Source organism: Schistocerca cancellata, chromosome 3, assembly GCF_023864275.1.
Source record: "Schistocerca cancellata isolate TAMUIC-IGC-003103 chromosome 3, iqSchCanc2.1, whole genome shotgun sequence".
NCBI classification, from domain to species: Eukaryota; Metazoa; Arthropoda; class Insecta; order Orthoptera; family Acrididae; genus Schistocerca; species Schistocerca cancellata.
In genome coordinates, this window is record NC_064628.1 from 330,091,925 (window position 1) to 330,110,257 (window position 18,333).

Sequence of the window (18,333 nt, forward strand, 5' to 3'; positions counted from 1 at the left end):
CCACAATATTACGGACCGTATCGGGAAAGTGCTGGCCAAGTTCAGAGTTGAAACAATCTTCAGACCCACCAAGAAGATTAGTGAATGCTTAAGATCGGCGAAAGAGGCACGACACCCTGTAGCTACTCCTGGTGTGTATAAGATTACGTGTAGTTGTGGGAAGGTTTACATTGGAACCACAAAAAGAAGTATCAATACTCGCCTAACTGAACATAAAAGGAACTGTCGACTGGGGCACACGGTCAAATCGCCTGTAGCGGAACATGTTTTTGAAACGGGTGACCATGAAATAAAATTTATTGAGACGAGCGTTCTAGCTAAGACATCGCATTATTATGAACGTATATGATAATCGATTACCTTCGATCGAGAGTAATGACGCCAGCCAGAGATAGTTTTACTGTTGACAACCGTGACGAGTGGTGGCGCCCTCTACACGCTCTATATACACAGGACCTCCACGGCCTAGCAGCCAGTCGTAGACTCACCTCAGATGATGTTGCCCGCAGCTGGCAACGAAACGTGAGGGAGAAACGTCAGGGAGAAGTATTTCTACTATTGGACCACGGCCTCTTAGCCCGGAAGTTTTAATTACTGAAGACGCCGGCCGTGAAAGCCTACACGTTATGATCACTCATTATAGTTGACATTTATCTTTCGTGGCATCAGGTATTAGGCAGCTCTATTGTGTTACGCCGAACGTTTGGTAAACACGTACACTGGTATTCTGTGTGCATGATTACACATAGTAAGACACGGGAAAAATTATTGTAATACAAGTTGACGCAATGGGAAATACAGAGAACAGTCAGGCTGGCAGTGTCGCCAACACGGAGAAAATAAGGCTGTCATTACTGCAGTACAGCCACTCTCAGATAGAGGGGTCGATCAGATCCAGTTTGGGGCTGTTATTCACCACTGTGGTGATAGCATTGTTGAGGACAATGACAGGGTCACATCACAGCCAAATTAACGCACATCCTCAAGCAATAGTAGGGTGCAAACGAACAGAGTGGTGACGATTTGTTCACGTTCTTAAAGAAAATGGAAGGAAGTGCAGTAGAGCAGTAGAGAGGGAACAAGAATTCAAGAAAATGCGAGGTGTGTTGTGAAAGTTTTAAGAATGGGCTCCTAATTTTACAGTGTGGTACTTACATGCTACTGTGATGCATCTCCATCAAAATAGTCCCCTTATGACTGAACACACCGACTCCAACGGTGTTTCCACTTTTGGAGCCCTCCTGGAAATTTTCTTCCTGAAGTCTGTTAACGACGCTCTTTGTATTTGCCTGAATGTTTTCAATCGAGTCAAATCGCTTCTCTTGCAGTGAAAACTTCATTTAGAAAACAGGTAGAAGTCCACAGGGGCCAAATCGGGGGAGTATGGCGGTTGTGGAACACAGGAATTTTGAATTTGGTCATAAATTCAACGATGGAGAAAGCACGATGAGCTGTAGCATTGTCATGGTGTAGCACCCAACTCCTATCTTTCCACAATGCAGGCCTTTTCTTCCATACCTTTTCGTGCAAACGCTCAAGGACACAATTTCAGTATTCCTGGTTAATTGTCTGTCCTCCAGCGGTAAATCCATGATGCGTTATACCGTTAGAATCGAAAAAAACCAACATTGTCTTCACCTTCTACCGACTTTGTGATGTTTTTTTCGGTCGTGGTGAACCTGGAGTCTTCCACTGCGAAGACTGCACTTTGGTTTCCGGATCATATCCATATACCCAGTTCTTGGCACACTTCAAGTCGGTATTGTCTCTGGTCACTTGACAATACTTTTGGAATGAATTTTGCGGTCATTCGACGCATGTTCAGATCTTAAGTTAAAATTGACTGAACTGCATAGAAACTTAAATTAGGTTCCTCAGTCGTCTCCCTAACTGCAAGTCAGCGATCAGAGTGCACTAAGTCGCGAACTTTCACATTTTCATTTTTGAGGTGGAAGGACAGCCTGACTGTGGTTCATCTTCAAATGATTTGCGGACATTTAAATCTGTTGAACCAGACAAAAACATTTGACTGGCTCATACAATTATCTCCAAAAGCTGTTTTTAATAGTTCGTAAGTCTGAGAAGCTGATTTCCCGGTTTTAAAATGAAATTTCACACGAACTCGTTGCTCCATTTTTACGTCCATTTTCACGCAGACAGAATCCGGCAACAAGCCCTAACAGACCTGCACTCAACCAGTTGCCACAACGAACTGAATAAAGGAAACGCAGTTTCCTGTCAGAGGGCATTCGAGGACAAGGCAATGACTCACTCCCCACCCTCCGTATACTTGCCCGCCAAACCAGTAAGCAGTAGCTGATCCATTCTTAAAACTTTCCAATCACACCTCGTACTAGAAAAACGAGGTAAAAGACAGGAAACAGAGGGAAGAAGATATGTAAGCAAGGGTAAAGCAAAGGGGAAAATAATTGCAAGACAGGGTAATGAAGAGAGGAGAACACGGGGCACAAGTAGTGAACGAGAAGATTAAATCGGAAGCGAAAAAAAAAATCGCAAAAAGTAGCTATTCATGGGTTAAAGGAGGCACAAGAAGCTAAACTGTTAGCGACAACAGCGGCCAGAGAGGCGAAGAGGGCTCACACGACGATCAAGGCGTTAACAGAGCAAGGTCGCGAGGTGAAGCGAGAAACAGATAATGCGAACATGAAAGTCATCGTCCATTGTGTCGAAATTGCGAATAATTTTACCATGGATCAAATATCACGAGACGATACAACGACAAGTGGTATAAACAACTGTATACCACTACGCAGAACTGACGAGCACTTCAGCAATGGGGCGAGTCCTATAGAAAACGACGCAGGCATTACTAGTTCGGAGTCAGTACCAGGCAGACTCTCAAGAACATCATTACGCAAACGTACGGACGACACGTTCGATTATAAACACTTTGTGTCCGTCAGAAAATTTCAGCAGAAACAACGGGAATACCCCACAACCGAAGACCTTCATTTCTCAGTTTGATCTTTTGTTACCTTCACAGTGGTCACTCAATGCAAATTAAATTTTCGTAGGTGGGGGCCTCGAGGGAAGTGTCACAGAAAGAATGCGTATGATCGCGGCAACATGCTCACCATACAAGGAATATAGGGATGCGTTCTTGCCGAACTATTGGTCGACCAAGACGCAGGAACGCACTAAACATGAGATCAGGTTTAGCAAGGATGTGGTCGCTTCAGCATTTAAGAGCCCTGTGAAATTCTTCGAGGCGCTAGTCAAAAAGAACCAGTTGTTCGATGACCCATGTAGCGATGCCGAAATAATCCTCTTCTGCCATATGAAGCTCCCACCACACCTCCAACAAATATTGGTTGGCAAGTGTGGGGACAATATCAAATCATTTAAAGAGAATCTGCGAGAAATGGAGCTCAAACTAGTTGAACAGAGCATGAGGGCATGCAGACGTGGGTCTGATTACGGAGACAACAACCGGCAGAAAGGTAACTATTACGAAGAAGGGCATGCAAACGGTGACAGAACCGCAGGTTACAGCAAACACAACCACAACCTTCCCCGTCAAACTGGAGGCTGGAATAACCACTACTAACACCGTAATAATAATGGGAGGCAGTTCGGGCAAAACAGGGTTTCTCCGGAAGAATATAGAGTACATGGAGAGGTCCTTGAAGGTGTCCATCGAATCCTAATAGGAATAATGACCAGGGAAGTCCATGGCAGCAATGGCTAGCATATAAGCCGGACTGGTTATGCAGCTGCCGGAAAAGCTAGACATTCTATTATATGGTTCAAATAGCTCTGAGCACTATGGGACTTAACATCTGAGGTTATCAGTCCCCTATAACTTAGAACTACTTAAACCTAACTAACCTAAGGACATCACAAACATCCATGCCCGACGCAGGATTCGAACCTGCGACCGTAGCGGTCGAGCGGTTCCAGATTGAAGCGCTTAGAACCACCCAGCCACAACGGCTGGCCATTCTATTATAGGAAAACGACGAAGTAGAATCGCAGAAACGGCATCCAGTCATTAAAGTATACAGAACTGAAAGAAATTCTGGACGGTGGAAGTGAAATTTCGCCTCTCGGCAACACGGTGTTTAAAAAGTGTGCTTCCGAATTCAATTGGCCGGTCCTCTCGGTGAAGAGAGCAAAAAGTGGGAAGGGCCTTTGTAGAAAAAATACAGACGAGGTTAGGCTTCAAGGGTCAGGGACACACATTAACGGCGAACTTCCTGCTGGTGCAAAACTAGCAACTGATCTCTTCATTGGAGTAGATTTCGAAAAAAGACCAACAGATCGTACTCCGATCTCGGGAGAGGTGTGTGGCATTAAAAGAGGGCAAGGAGATCCAGTTGCATTTCGAAGAACTAGCTAGTCGTTCCCAAATCCCTGCAAACTGTCTGAAACTTGGCTATGTACAAGAACGCTCTGTAAAACTGAGAGAGGACCTTTATGATTACCGTCGACAACAAGTACAGGAAGATGAGGTTACACAGGAGACAGGAGATTGTGAGTCAGATAGCTAAAAGAATCGAACACCACCACGATACAGAACAGCTGCGTGTCGTACTACGCTTCAGCATGGAGGTATTAACAGTCATGGAGTCATTAAGGATTTAAAATAAGCATTTAAGATTAAGAATACAGCAAGTTCTTTGTTGCGCCATATCCGATACCACTGCTGTATAAGAAGAAAGTTGCACTCGAAACACAACGGATGCTCGATGACGGAGTAATTGAACAGGCTGTGTCAATGTGTAACAGCCCCCTCTGTGTAGTCGAGAAGAAAGACGAGTCGATACGACGTACTTATTCGCGACAGATCAATGCCAGAGACATACCGACCACAGGAACTCGAAGAGTTACTGCAAAAATTTTACGGGGTAAGAGTATTTTCCTCCATTGACCTCCGCTTGACGTTTATGCAGGTGATCTTGTATCCTGTATGTAGGCAGTACACGGCATTTCCTGTTTTAGGACGCTGCTATCAGTTCAAGCGTTTTCCGTTTGACCTGAACATTTCATCCGCTTTCATACGAGGACTTGATGGTATCCTTAGTCACGCTCTGAAGGAGAGAATTACAAGCTACGTGGACGACATTTTGGTCACCGAAAGCATATGGGGCGAAACACAACAAGGTCCTGAAAAATTTACTCTCCGCATTAAGGAGCCACGGTGTTACAGCCAACGTGGAGAAATCACGATTCGGGACATTCGAGGTAGAATTCCTCGGCCTCATCGTTTCTGGGGAGGGAATTGTTCCTTGCCCAGACAAAGTAGAAGTGATAGACAAATTTCCGATACCGACGACGATAAAGCAATTAAGAGGGTTTCTTGGTCTCATTAACATCTACAAAAAGTTCGTAATGGTAAGGTCAGTAGGGACCCCACGCCTCTGCGACGCATTGGATGTGGGACAGACGCTTTACTCAGAGCACCTATTCTGTCACACTCCGAGCTCTCAGGAGTTCTGTATGGCAACTGACAGTTCCAAACCGGGCATGGGAGTTTTGGTCTTTCAAGAGATAAAGGAAAATCGTGTACAGTTGCACAAAACTGTTGTTCTCGATAGTCGAGTTCATACCAAGTGCGAGAGAAACCACTCGATCACAGAATGAGAGGCTCTAGCCGTCGTCTGGGGCTGTAAGAAGTTTCAATATTTCCTGTAGGACCGGAAGGCATGTCTTAACTGGTCATAAAGGACTGAAATTTCTCTTGACCGCCAAGCAGTAAACGGGCAATTAGATGGGTTTTACGTTGCGTTGCAGGAGTCCGACTTCACAATTACTTGTGTGCTACGAGAGACCAACATAACTGCGCTCACTGACAGGTATGGTGGGTGAGGTTCATGGTAGTTTAGAAGAAAACCGTTTCCATCTCTTCTACACGCGTAAGTTCAAGTTGGAAAACGAAGTTACACTATGAGACATATTGCAAGAGACCGGGACAAAGATCCGGCTCTCGTAAATTTGAAAAATATTTGGAAAGACAGGAGTAATGCGTATACATCAGACAGTTCTACCTCCTGAGAATGGATATTTTGTATTACCGCATGAAATGGTTCAAATAGCTCTGAGCACTATGGGACTTAACATCTGAGGTCATCAGTCCCCTAGAACTTAGAACTACTTAAAACTAACTAACCTAAGGACATCACACACATCCATGCCCGAAGCAGGATTCCAACCTGCGACCGTAGCAGTCGCGCGGTTCCAGACTGAAGCGCCTAGAACCGCTCGGCCACACCGGCTTGCTATTACGGCATGAAAACGGTGGACTCTGTGTAAGTAATGTGTATCCGTGACAGCCTAATAAACAACGTAATTTGGTACCACATCACAGCTATGCGCATTTCGGTCCGCGGAAATGTTTCCTCAAATTCAGGACCTTGTGCCACGTTAAAAATATGGAGAAGGTGTCACTTTAGAAATATGGAGAGGTGCATCAAGAAGGTATTGTCCGTATGCAAGATTTGCCAAAAGGCCAAACCTTCGACACAGGCTACTCAGGCTCCTCTCTGTGCAGTCGTGCCTGTCAAATTGTGACAAATTGGGGCCACAGATGTGAAGGAAACCCTCCCCAGAATTAGGGGTGGCTTCTGCTTTATGATGGTGGTGATGGAACTAACCCCCAAGTTACTAAACCTAACGCCATTACGTTAGGCGACAGGACAGACGTCTCCAAAGCAGTATGCAAAGACTTCCTCCAATAGACCAGTCATGTCGACAAGCTCATATCCGGTAATGGCCGTAATTCAAATCCCAGAAATGGAAGGAGACTTTGAGAGTCCGCAAAATCAAGCCATTCTTCATATCAGTCTGTCACCTATCCTCAAACTGTGCGGAAACGATCATGAAGGAATCAGGCAACCCATTCTTGCTCTAGTATGCGAAACAGCAGACGTCTTGGGACATCTTTTTTTAAGGACTTCCAAGATGTGGTGAACGAGTCACCATATTACACGACACTGTGGCCTCCCTTCACTGTGGTCAAGACCAACATTCACCGGATAAACTGAGACAGATCATGGATTATTTACCCAGAGCGCGAAAACGACCTGCCGAGATGGTGTACCAAGAGTCGCACAGAATCTGGACAGTGGCCATCAAAAGAAAGGAGAGTGCTGAGGAAAGGCAATGATTCGGTTGTATCTGGTGTGGGAGAAAGTACTGTTGATATTCTTCCGCCTTTCCAGTCGACAAAAATGTGTATGCCCCAAATTTTTTCCGGTATACGATGGACCGCCAGTTAAGTGTACGCAGGATGCCACTTTTATTTGGGACAAATCCACGCCACCGTTGCTGGAATCATATCTAGAGAGTGGAGATTTAGGTTTTGCCAGGGGGCATCGGCGCTTGTCATGCATAAATAATGAAGTTTGTCTCTCATGCAGGTGAACAGAGTCTGCAGCATTGCATGTAAGAAAATGCGACCTTCGACAAGAAACAAGACACTAACTTTTCTTTCTACTTTCAATCCACAAAAGGCCACACTTGTGCACAACAGGTTAGGTCAACAATTTTCTCATATTGATTCGAAAGGAGGTTCAAAAATGGTTCAAATGGCTCTGAACACTATGCGACTTAACTTCTGAGGTCATCAGTCGCCTAGAACTTAGAACTAATTAAACCTAACTAACCTAAGGACATCACACACATCCATGCCCGAGGCAGGACTCGAACCTGCGACCGTAGCGGTCGCTCGGTTCCAGACTGTAGCGCCTAGAAGCGCACGGCCACTCCGGCCGGCCGGAGGTTCAAGACAGGTTTCTGCTCAATAACGTCTGAACTAAAGACAAGGTGCCAACAAGGTAGAAGAAGAGGGCGTGTATTTTTATATCTTTAATCATATGACTTTCATTTACAGGGCCAAGTTACAATTTTAATTTCACTGGTAGATTAGTAGTCGCATAGTTTCCTTAAGTATCCCAGTGATGTGAATGTGTGGAGTGTGTGGACGTGTACATGTCTTAGGTAGCCATGGCTTAAAGACTTAGCTGTACAATTTTTAATAGTGATACTGTTTATTTTATAATCAAAATATTCACGGGTGTACTGCCAGTCTACGGTGTCCAACGGGCACAATATTTCGGCGATCATACATGTCGCCATCATCAGGTGAACTGACGGACTGAGCTCCTGTGAACATACCGGCATGGAGATCCGTACACTATGGCTGCTCAGAGGGAACTGGGTTCGGTGGCGGTGGCGGCCGATTTAAATACCCTCCGCCCGCGGCGCGCTCCCTCCGCCATCCGCACCCCGCGTCAAGGTCACGCAGTGGAACAGATTGCGACGGCGTTTGAGATGACGTCGGTGTGATGGCTCTGTCCGCCGTGGTCGTCACAACTATACATTTGCTCGATTTACTCTTGATTAACGCAATCGCTGGTTCCCAAGCCCTGCTAAGATTATAGCCACAGTCACGGTTTATGAGGTCGTCATTGGTGCGAATTTCGATGGCCTCTCTAACAACGCTGTCCCAGTATCTCGACGTTTGTACCAGAATCCTCGTGCGTTCATACTCCATAGCGTGATTTTCTGACAAACAATGTTCAGCGACCGCCGACTTGTCCGGATACATCAGTCGAGTTCGAGCCTCTGGTGTTCGCGGCATCGATTCTCGACGGTACGCATCCTCTGACCAATATACGACTTGCCACATTGACACGGAATCTGGTACACGCCGGCCTTCCTCAAACCGAGGTCATCTTTGGCGCTCCTCACCAGTGCACGAGTTTTATTCGGAGGACAAAACACAGTTCCGACCCGGTGTTTCTTCAAAATGCGGGCGATTTTCCCCGAGAGTGCGCCTGTATATGGAATAAACGCAGTGCCTACCTCCTCCCTCGTGATTTCATCCATCTCCACAGGTTGTGCTGTAGTAGTTGGGCGGAGAGCACGTTGAATCTGCCACTCTGAGTACCCATTTTTTCGAAATGCAGTTCTCAGATGTTCCAATTCCTAGGGTAGACTCTCTGCGTCAGAGATAGTGCGCGCCCTATGTACTAGAGTTTTAAGTACCCCATTCCTCTGTGAAGGGTGGTGGCAGCTGTCTGCGTGCAAATACAGATCAGTGTGCGTTGTCTTCCGATACACCCCATGATCTAGGGTGCCGTCAGCCCTTCTCTTGACCAAGACGTCAAGGAAAGGTAATTTACCTCCGTTTCAGTCTCCATAGTGAATTTGATGTTGGGGTGTATGGAGTTTAGATGTGTAAGGAAGTCAAGAAGTTTGTCCATATCATGTGGCCAGATGACGAACGTGTCGTCCACGTAACGGAAAAAGCAAGTAGGTTTCCATTCGGATGACGACAGGGCTTCCTCCTCGAAGTTCTCCATGTACAAATTCGCTACCACCGGTGAGAGTGGGCTACCCATGGCGACTCCCTCCGTTTGTTCGTAGTATTCTCCATTAAAAAGAAAATACGTGGAAGTCAAGACATGCCTAAAAAGTTCAGTGGTCTTCTCGTCAAACTTCTGACTAATCAATTCTAGCGACTCTCGCAGGGGTACCCTCGTAAACAAGGAAACGACGTCAAAACTCACCATGATATCTGACTCATCCAACCTGAAGCTATCAAGGCGTTTAACAAAATCCACGGAATTACGGATGCGATGAGGGCATTTACCCACATAAGGACTTAATATTCTCATCAGGTATTTGGCCAACAAATATGTAGGTGCCCTGATGTTGCTCACAATGGGCGTTATGGTACCCCCTCTTTGTGAACCTTCGGTAGTCCATATTGTCTAGGCGGTGTCGGACCTTGGGGTAACAATCTCTTAGCGTCACCCTCCTGTAAATCTGCGTCCTTGAGAAGCGACCTCGTCTTGTTCTCCACCTTCTTTGTAGGGTCAACGCTGATCTTCCTGTAGGAATCGTCATTTAGCACGCTCTGCATCTTATCAATGTATTTCTTATGGGAGACAACAACTGTAGCATTGCCTTTGTCAGCCGGTAAGACAACAATTTCAGAGCGCTTCCTCAGATCACTAATGGCCGCCCTCTCTTTACTGGTGATATTTGACTTCATCGACTTGGATTTCGTCAACGCACGACAAGTTTCACGACGTATTTCCTCAGCTGATTCAGGCGGAAGTCGAACTGCAACCTGTTCAGCAGCACTAAAAATTTCTGCGACCGGAATGAGCTTGGGGGTGGAGCGAAGTTGAGACCTTTCTGCAAAACCGAGACCGCATCATCACTCAACACCATGCCACTCAAATTGATGACAGTCTTGCACGGAACCTGCAGAGATGGTATGTCAAGGAGACGTGAGAACTTAGCTGTTTGACGTCCCGTTGCCTTCTTATGGGCGGAATCAGGTGCAATCCAGGTGACACCATCAATCCAATCCCAGGAAAAAGAAGTGAAATTACCAGCCAGTTGCAAATGTAGTTTGAGTAATTCCTGTGAGATAAACTCAAGGCTCCGGCGGGTGAATTGCACTCTCTCACGTACCAATGCGAGGCTGGCTCGTTTCTTGATTCTCTTAGCTGCTGCAGAATCGATGTGATGCATAACCTTAGCAAAATTTAGAACAACATTCTCGGAACGACATCTCTTTAGAAAGGCAAGAGTACTTAGCAAACGGCATCTACGGTGGCGCAACTTTTCAAATTTCTTCATGCTGCGGTACATCTCCTCCCCGTAAAGGTGTATGATGTGATTCTTGAGTTTCTCTCGGCGTATTTGATAATAAAAATATCCACGGGTGTACTGCCGGTGTACTGTTTATTTTAGTTCTTGTGTCTCATGTCATGTTGTTGTTCAGCCATGCAGAATGTGAACGCATAGCAGTAGTATTTTGCAGGTTCGGCCAGACAGCACCGCGACAAGGACAGAAGTCTGAAGGAGAGCTAATCCGAGCTTCACACGGTGGCAGCGACGAGACATTGGACTGCCACCCGGATGCACGCTGACGCCGCGGCGGCGTAAACTAGAGTGGAGGAAGGGGCAACGCCTTCGGCGGCCGACTAATCCAGGCCAGCCGGCATGCTGCTTGCTGTTAATGGCAGCGCGTCTCCATTGCAAGCGTTGAGGTTTGACTCTAGGATTGTACCATTATCATAAAAGCTAGGTTGTGTCTCTGCAACTTTGGGCTTTCCAGAGAATCCGCATATTTGTCTGTACGAGACCCCACTGCAGTGGTTACTTCCAATGACACTTCCATAGACAAGTATACAGATGTGGACCCTATTCTGCTTCATTTCATATGTTATTGTTCATGAGCTCTCTGCAGTTCTCTGGCTCAGTATAGACGAGTTAACCACATAGTTGTTAGGTGTTGCCAGTCTGGACGAGACTCGACGCGTCTAGAGGACAGCGACCAGAGGATAGTCCTAATGGCTCATGCCGGCTGCCATGAGGCAGCTGATGGAGGCAGTGGCCTTACTCCAGGGCCATATAACAGCAGTGCACGGCCTTCTGACTCACGACACTCTGTGAAAAGACACATCAACCTAAGTAAGTGAACCACCCTCTTTTGTGTAATCATGTTACAGCGACACTCGCCTCTACTGTGCTTGATATATTCGTCAAAAGTCTCAGTGTACAACAGTACTTTCGTTTTTTTTTTTTTTTTCATTAGCGTAGACTCTGCACAACTGTACACCGTCCGCTTTATCAATCCTCCCTCGGGCATGGGTGTGTGTGTGTGTGTGTGTCATTAGGGTAATTTAGGTTAAGTAGTGTGTAAGCTTAGGGACTGATGACCTTAGCAGTTAAGTCCCATAAGATTTCACACCCATTTGAATCACCCCTTTATCAAGAACACTAAAATCGTTACCAAGTGAGATGTCGCAGTGGTTAGCACTCTGGACTCGTATTCGGGGAGACGATGGTTCAAACCCGCGTCCAGCCATCCTGATTGAGGTTTTCTGTGATTTCCCTAAATTGCTTCAGGGAAATGCCGGTTTTCTTACTTTGAAAGGACACGGCAGACTTCCTTCCCTAATCCGATGAGACCGATGACCTCGCTGTTTGGTCTTCTTCCCCCTAATCAACCGAGCAACCAACCTACCAACTAAATTCGTTTTCGGTATATTAACCATAAATTTATCACATTAGGACATGAAAATGTTCAAGAGTCCTTCCTCTCCATCCTCAAACTCTGTGGCACTTGTACAGCAACCATGGTATTGTTACACAGTTAATTCAGTCGTGGTTAGAAATAAAGATGGTTTTATTAGTTCTTTATTTACGACGAATTTCACATGTATTTAATGGCATCTTCAGACAGTCGAACTATGGGTAAATAATCACCTCACGAAATGAGAAGTCAAACGTATAAAATTACGCCGAGGCAAAAACGGACAAAGTGCACGTATACGGAACAATGCCTATAGTCGCAATTTGTACCTGTTGAAGGTTTACAATAGTGTGGTGACATGGTGACACAACACTAGATAGTAATGTCATAAGGGCGAATTCTCATATGGTAAGGTGAAAAGTAACTTTTAAAAAGCAAAAATTCTGTCAACAGCACAAAAAAAATCATCATACGGAGACGACGTCCCTTAAACACAAAATAGAGCCTCTTTACATCTGTCATATATGCACAACGTGCTAGCAGTGGTCTGATTAGACGAAAACTAGTCAGACCAGTGCTACGACGTAAGGTTGTGCATGTATGACACATGTAAACAGGCCCTATTTTGTGTTTAAGGGGCGCTTGGAGGTGTCCGAGATCCGGTGACAGTAGTATATTCTTTCCTTGTATAGAGTGCGCTTATGAACAATTAGCAGAGCTTTGATAGTTTTCATTCCTATGGCATAAGTCTAGGAAATCACAACGAAAAACAACCGAAGTTTGCATAGAATAACCAATGGTTTCCAGTCAGTCCGATAAAATATTTCATTGATAACACGAATAAAACAATGGGGTAAAACGTCTATTACTGACTCTGCTTGAAACGTCCCCTTAGAACAATTTATACACGACTGTGCTGAACCTGACACACAATATTATTTAGCGCAACGCAATCTGACTTTCAAAAATCCCTACAAAGGAATGGCCCTGACTAACATTAAACTATACCTTTCACAAATCACTTACCTCACAAAAATCTTCGTTACTGGAACTACTGCAATACAGCGAGCGCCACTACTGCCAGCTAAATAAAAGATTCAAACTACTGAAGGCACTAACTACTGATAGGGATAGTTAGCAAATGAAAGATTTTAATAGAGAACAAACAATGTATTTACCTTAATATCATCAAAAGTCATAATATATGTAATTTCAAAACTCCGCCATTTCCTTCCACACATCCACCACTGATGGCGGCTCACCTCTAACTGCGCAACGCTACGTGCTGTTCACATCCAGCTGCCGCTGCCCAACACTACAGTGGCAGACAACAATGCAAAACTAGCCACAGACTGCACACAGCACAGCCAGTGATTTTCATATAGAGCGCTACGTAACGTTGCCAATAAGAAAACATAAACAGCTTACTTATGTAAAGAAAACATAAACAGCCTACTTACATAAAGAAAACATAAACAGCCTACTTACATGCTTCCCACACGATGTTGTGACATTCTAGCTGCAAGCTGTTATAGGACCATTTCTCAGCACTTGACAGTCACAAAACAGCCGTTATTCGTATAACAGGATCTTCTGGTACACTCGGTATTTCCGTGTGTTCTGTAGCAACGCACATCGACAAAACATTTAGATTTCGTGTTTATATTTCACTGTTGTATGACTGGTTAAACAGGCTCACCGTTAAATTAAACGGAGTAACGATGAAATACATAGAGCATCGCTCATCCATTTATTGGCCTGGCTCAAAAAAAAAATTTCTTGTGCGGTGGATATTTTTGAAAGTGACGCAGTCTCTAAAGCGATCTCCGTCCACGTCGTCATGCTGCCTGACTGTGAAAGCCACATCACGTTATTTAAAATAGGAGAGAGTTTGTTGCCCGATTTTACGTCCTAGCTGTTTGGAACTGCTGTCGTGGAAAGATGTTAGCTGACACTCAGGAAAAATGTGAGTTAACATTTAATACTTTGCCCCTTTGTGTAGAAATTATAATATTACAAAACTTTTACTGTTAAACTGATTTTAGTCGCACGTTTATCATCTTATAAACATATATAGAGGTAAATACAGTAACAAAAATCTGCCCTTGCTCATTAGAGCTCCTTTTTCCCTGAATCAGCAGGCAATGATTGATATAATATTGTTAATTTGTAAATCACTTACTCTGGCTTGCAGAAAGTTTCCTTTTGACGTTTACTTTGCTGAATGCCTATCTCTAACAAATTTCTTGGTACAATCAATATAGTTCGTAAATTCACAGCTTCTAGGAAAAAAATTGATGATGATATTCACCAGACACTGTTCAGTGCTAATTCTAGTTGTACTACGATGCGGAATGTGAACAAAATAGATTACTGCAGCAAGATCACCATTTTGATATAACAACTTTTCAATAAAGGTAATTTAAAATACCGTTCCAGATACATTGCTTTTGTTGCTCTTCGCTCTCATTAATTCCATTCAAATAACAGTCTAACGACTGCAAACAATAACCATAACTCAGCTTTTTCATGATTTCTCTGAGTCGCATAAAATTCTATAGAGTTTAAACTGTTTAACTGCAGACCGAGCAACCAGATATACAGTTCTGAAGACGCCATAATTTAACTGAGGGATGTCTCCTTGGATTATTGTATTAACCTATCACTTGCTAGACCTTATGTACCCGTAAAATCACCACGTTATAGACATGTTGTCGGGTATACGCTACTTATTTATGACAAGACAACCTGGACTGCATAAAGCTAAAAATATTCGAGTCAGAAAATGTTGTACGATAAATGGCTCACTGCTGAAGCAGATACTCAAAAGGCGGTCGGATACAACATGCTTCTAACTATCCGTCACCATTAAGAAAGAACTCGACACTGTTGTCATATGCGTTGCGTACGTTCAAGTTACTATCGAGACATGGCTCACGACCCGCTCTATTACTTCTTATTTCATTCCTTTGTTTTTTGGTACTACGTCTGTCTATTTTCCTCCTAATTGCAAGACAAATCGCATATCCTTGTTTACATTCTGAGTTGGTGATACATGATGAAAAGGGTATTGTCTAAATTTCATTGTAACTGGAAATGGCATCAAACGAATAACAATTAGCAGTGTAATACACTGTATAATAAGCACATAAGAGACGTGGTGAAAGTTCAGAAATTTACAAATCTCTGGATACTTATGTGGAGCAGTTAATCGAGGGAGTGCAATGAGTTATGTAAAAACGATCTGTTAATATGAAAAACACTTTCTTATGTTGACAACCTTACACTGATTTAAATGGAAGGAAATGACTTGAACACAGCTGTTACTGAATAAATGATGTTAAAAATACCATCTGTAATTTTCGGTGCAGGGCACTGGAACGATGGCTTTTACACCTAAAAACACAACACGGACTAAGATCATCGTTAACAACAAAACAAGATTGAACGTACTTTAATCTAGAATTTTGTTGAACTGTTTTATTGAACTAGTGTATTGAAATAAAACATATCCTTGGTCTGTAAAGAGCAATATTTACGATTTGGCCTGCTTTCTAGATGGAAAAGCAGTTCTTTGCGAAAGATATGTATTTTACTTACGGTACTGGTTTTCGCTCACTCCAAAAAACGCCTTCGTTTGGCACTGTCGATTCTGGAATGGTCCCGCATTGCTTTAGTGAACTGTGACTTATTGGTGGGAATCACACCGTAGTGAAGCATTGCTACTACTTGTCTGCATCTCTCTAGCTAAACATATCTCTCGTGTTTTGTGTTATTCTGTTGCCAACTTTAATACTAATTTTTTCTTTGACGTAAAAGTGCTCTCTCCTCTGCGATTTATCATAGGTGTGTTACGTCATTTAATTATCTTACTGTGTATTTACTTGATATCTAAGAGAAATGAGGGTGTAGTGATGGAGCTGAAGATTTAAACTGTGAATACGTGTGGGGTAGGAGGGGGGGGAGGGGAGACGTGGAAAAGGGGTGGGGGGTGGGGGGCAAGACGAGTGAACAGTGAAGCAAAAATCAAAATCGGATGGAGAGTGTGTTGGATGACAAGGGGTGAGGAGCATCAAGGTGTGAAATGAAAGGGGGGAGAGGGAAAGAGAGGGCGAGAGAGACTGAGAGCAGTTTGCATACACCTATTAGCAAAATAATTGCAGTCACAGCTTACCCAATACTATAAACTAGAAAGTGACAGAAATACCACTCAGCTAATAAAAGACTCTCATATGAAAATCCCATGCACAGCAACATTGCTCTCCTTTGATGCAGAAAATACGTACACCTGCATTCCTGTTAATGAAACCATTAAACTAATTGAAAAAACCTGAAAACAGACAATCAACTACCTCATGATTATATACATGAGACAATGAAAAAGGCAAAAGTCCTGAGTTCCAGTGTCGGTCGTCACACTGTTTTAATCTGCCAGGATATTTCATATCATCGCACACTCCACTGCAGAGCTAAAATTTTATTCTGGAAACATCCCCTACGCTGTGGTTAGCTATGTCTCTGCAATATCCTTTCTTCCAGGAGCGCTAGTCATGCATATTTCGCAGGAGAGGTTCTGTGAATTTCGAAAGGTACGAGATAAGGTGCTGGTCGAAATAATTCTGTGACGACGGGTCGTGATTCTTGCTTCGATAGCTCGACCGGTGCCGGCCCGGTAGCTCAGCGAATTTGTGAGAGACCTGGCTGCTGTCTGGAAAAAAATAAAAAAATGCCGAGAAAAAAAGGTTGGTAGAGAACTGGCCCCTCAAAAAGCAAGAGTTCGAGTTTCTTCCGGGAAGATTCATAACAGCACACGCTCCTTTGCAGACTAAAAATAGTTTCATTATTGAATCAAATTATTACGGTTTTAACATAGCAAAACTGTTTTGAATTCAACGAGAATACTACACACAAAAAGAAAATTTACCCACGGGCTCACCTATTTCAGGAAAACCAACCAACAGCTTCATGAACCAAATAGAAAAACTCATATCTGAAGATGTAATAAGAAAGAAATGCTGCATCACCATCATCTGCTGGTACAGGTACATGAATGAAATAATATGCATTATTGACGAACTTCAGCAGTGTCGGACTGGGTCGGGATATGACTCCAGACTGACGTTTCACGTAAGTCACATCCCAGTGCAAATATGTAACGCAACCATCTATGTTGCGTGCTTATAATTATGTATTATTTATATTTTAGGACAACTAATCAATAAAAAACTCACCACATGTTCTAAGGAAAGCATGAAAGCCGTCTGACGATGAATTGCACTGATTCGAAACAGGTAATGATACGTTTTGTAAAAAGGAACTAAAATAAATTTTCGGCTGGTTGCTGTCTCAACACCATCAGCACTGACCGATCAAAATGAGACTCACGGCGTTTGGAAGGCATTCACCAAACTTAGATTTCTTGAAAATTTGAAATAAATCGGCCGAATAACTTTTGAGAAAAGACAAAAATGCGTTGTTTAAAAATGTATTTCTTAAATATCTTTTAAACGACACAACTGATTAACTTCAAAATCTAATCAGCACTTTCTCTCAATAAGCGACGTCAAAGTCAGCATATCAGATCAAAATCGGTTGATTCAGTCAAAAGTTATCGCCGTTTCAAAATTCCCAAAAAAGTGTTTTTTCGATATAACTTTGATATTTCCTAACGAACAGAATTTTTTGTAAGGAAACAATTTCTAGTACTTAAAATACCTCTTCGAAATCGGTTAATTCATTTAGAAGATATTGCTACAAAAAGACTTGAAAAAAGAGCCTTTTCAAAATAACTTTCAAATATCTTGATGGAGCAATATTTTTGAAGAGACGTTATTTATTGTACTAAAAAAGCATTGAATGCCACAATTCAGTTTTAAAAAAAATTATAAAGCCCCATTATTATTTTCCGAGCTCCAGGAGCTCGAAAATGGTCAAAAACGAACCTTATTTTTGAGCTAGAAGAGCTCAATAATGACGACCAGAAATATTTTTGAACGCTCTTAGCTCTAAAATAGCGTAAGTTTCAGAGATGGCCTCAGGATTACCCATTTTTCAAATTTTTCTTTCCCATTTTTCAAATTTTTCTTTTTCACTGCTCGCTGTATGTATGAACTATTTTACGTGTAGATCGTAAGCCAAGGGCTAGGGCACCCGCGCAGGCTAGTGCCCGGGTGGCAGACACCACCTCGACTATATGGCCAAGCCGACTCTGAACCTTAGAACAAAACACGACGGTTAGATAAAGACATAAATACTGTACACAAGAAAATGAAGTTCACAATAAAAGAAGTATAAGAAAATGCATTCAACTTTCT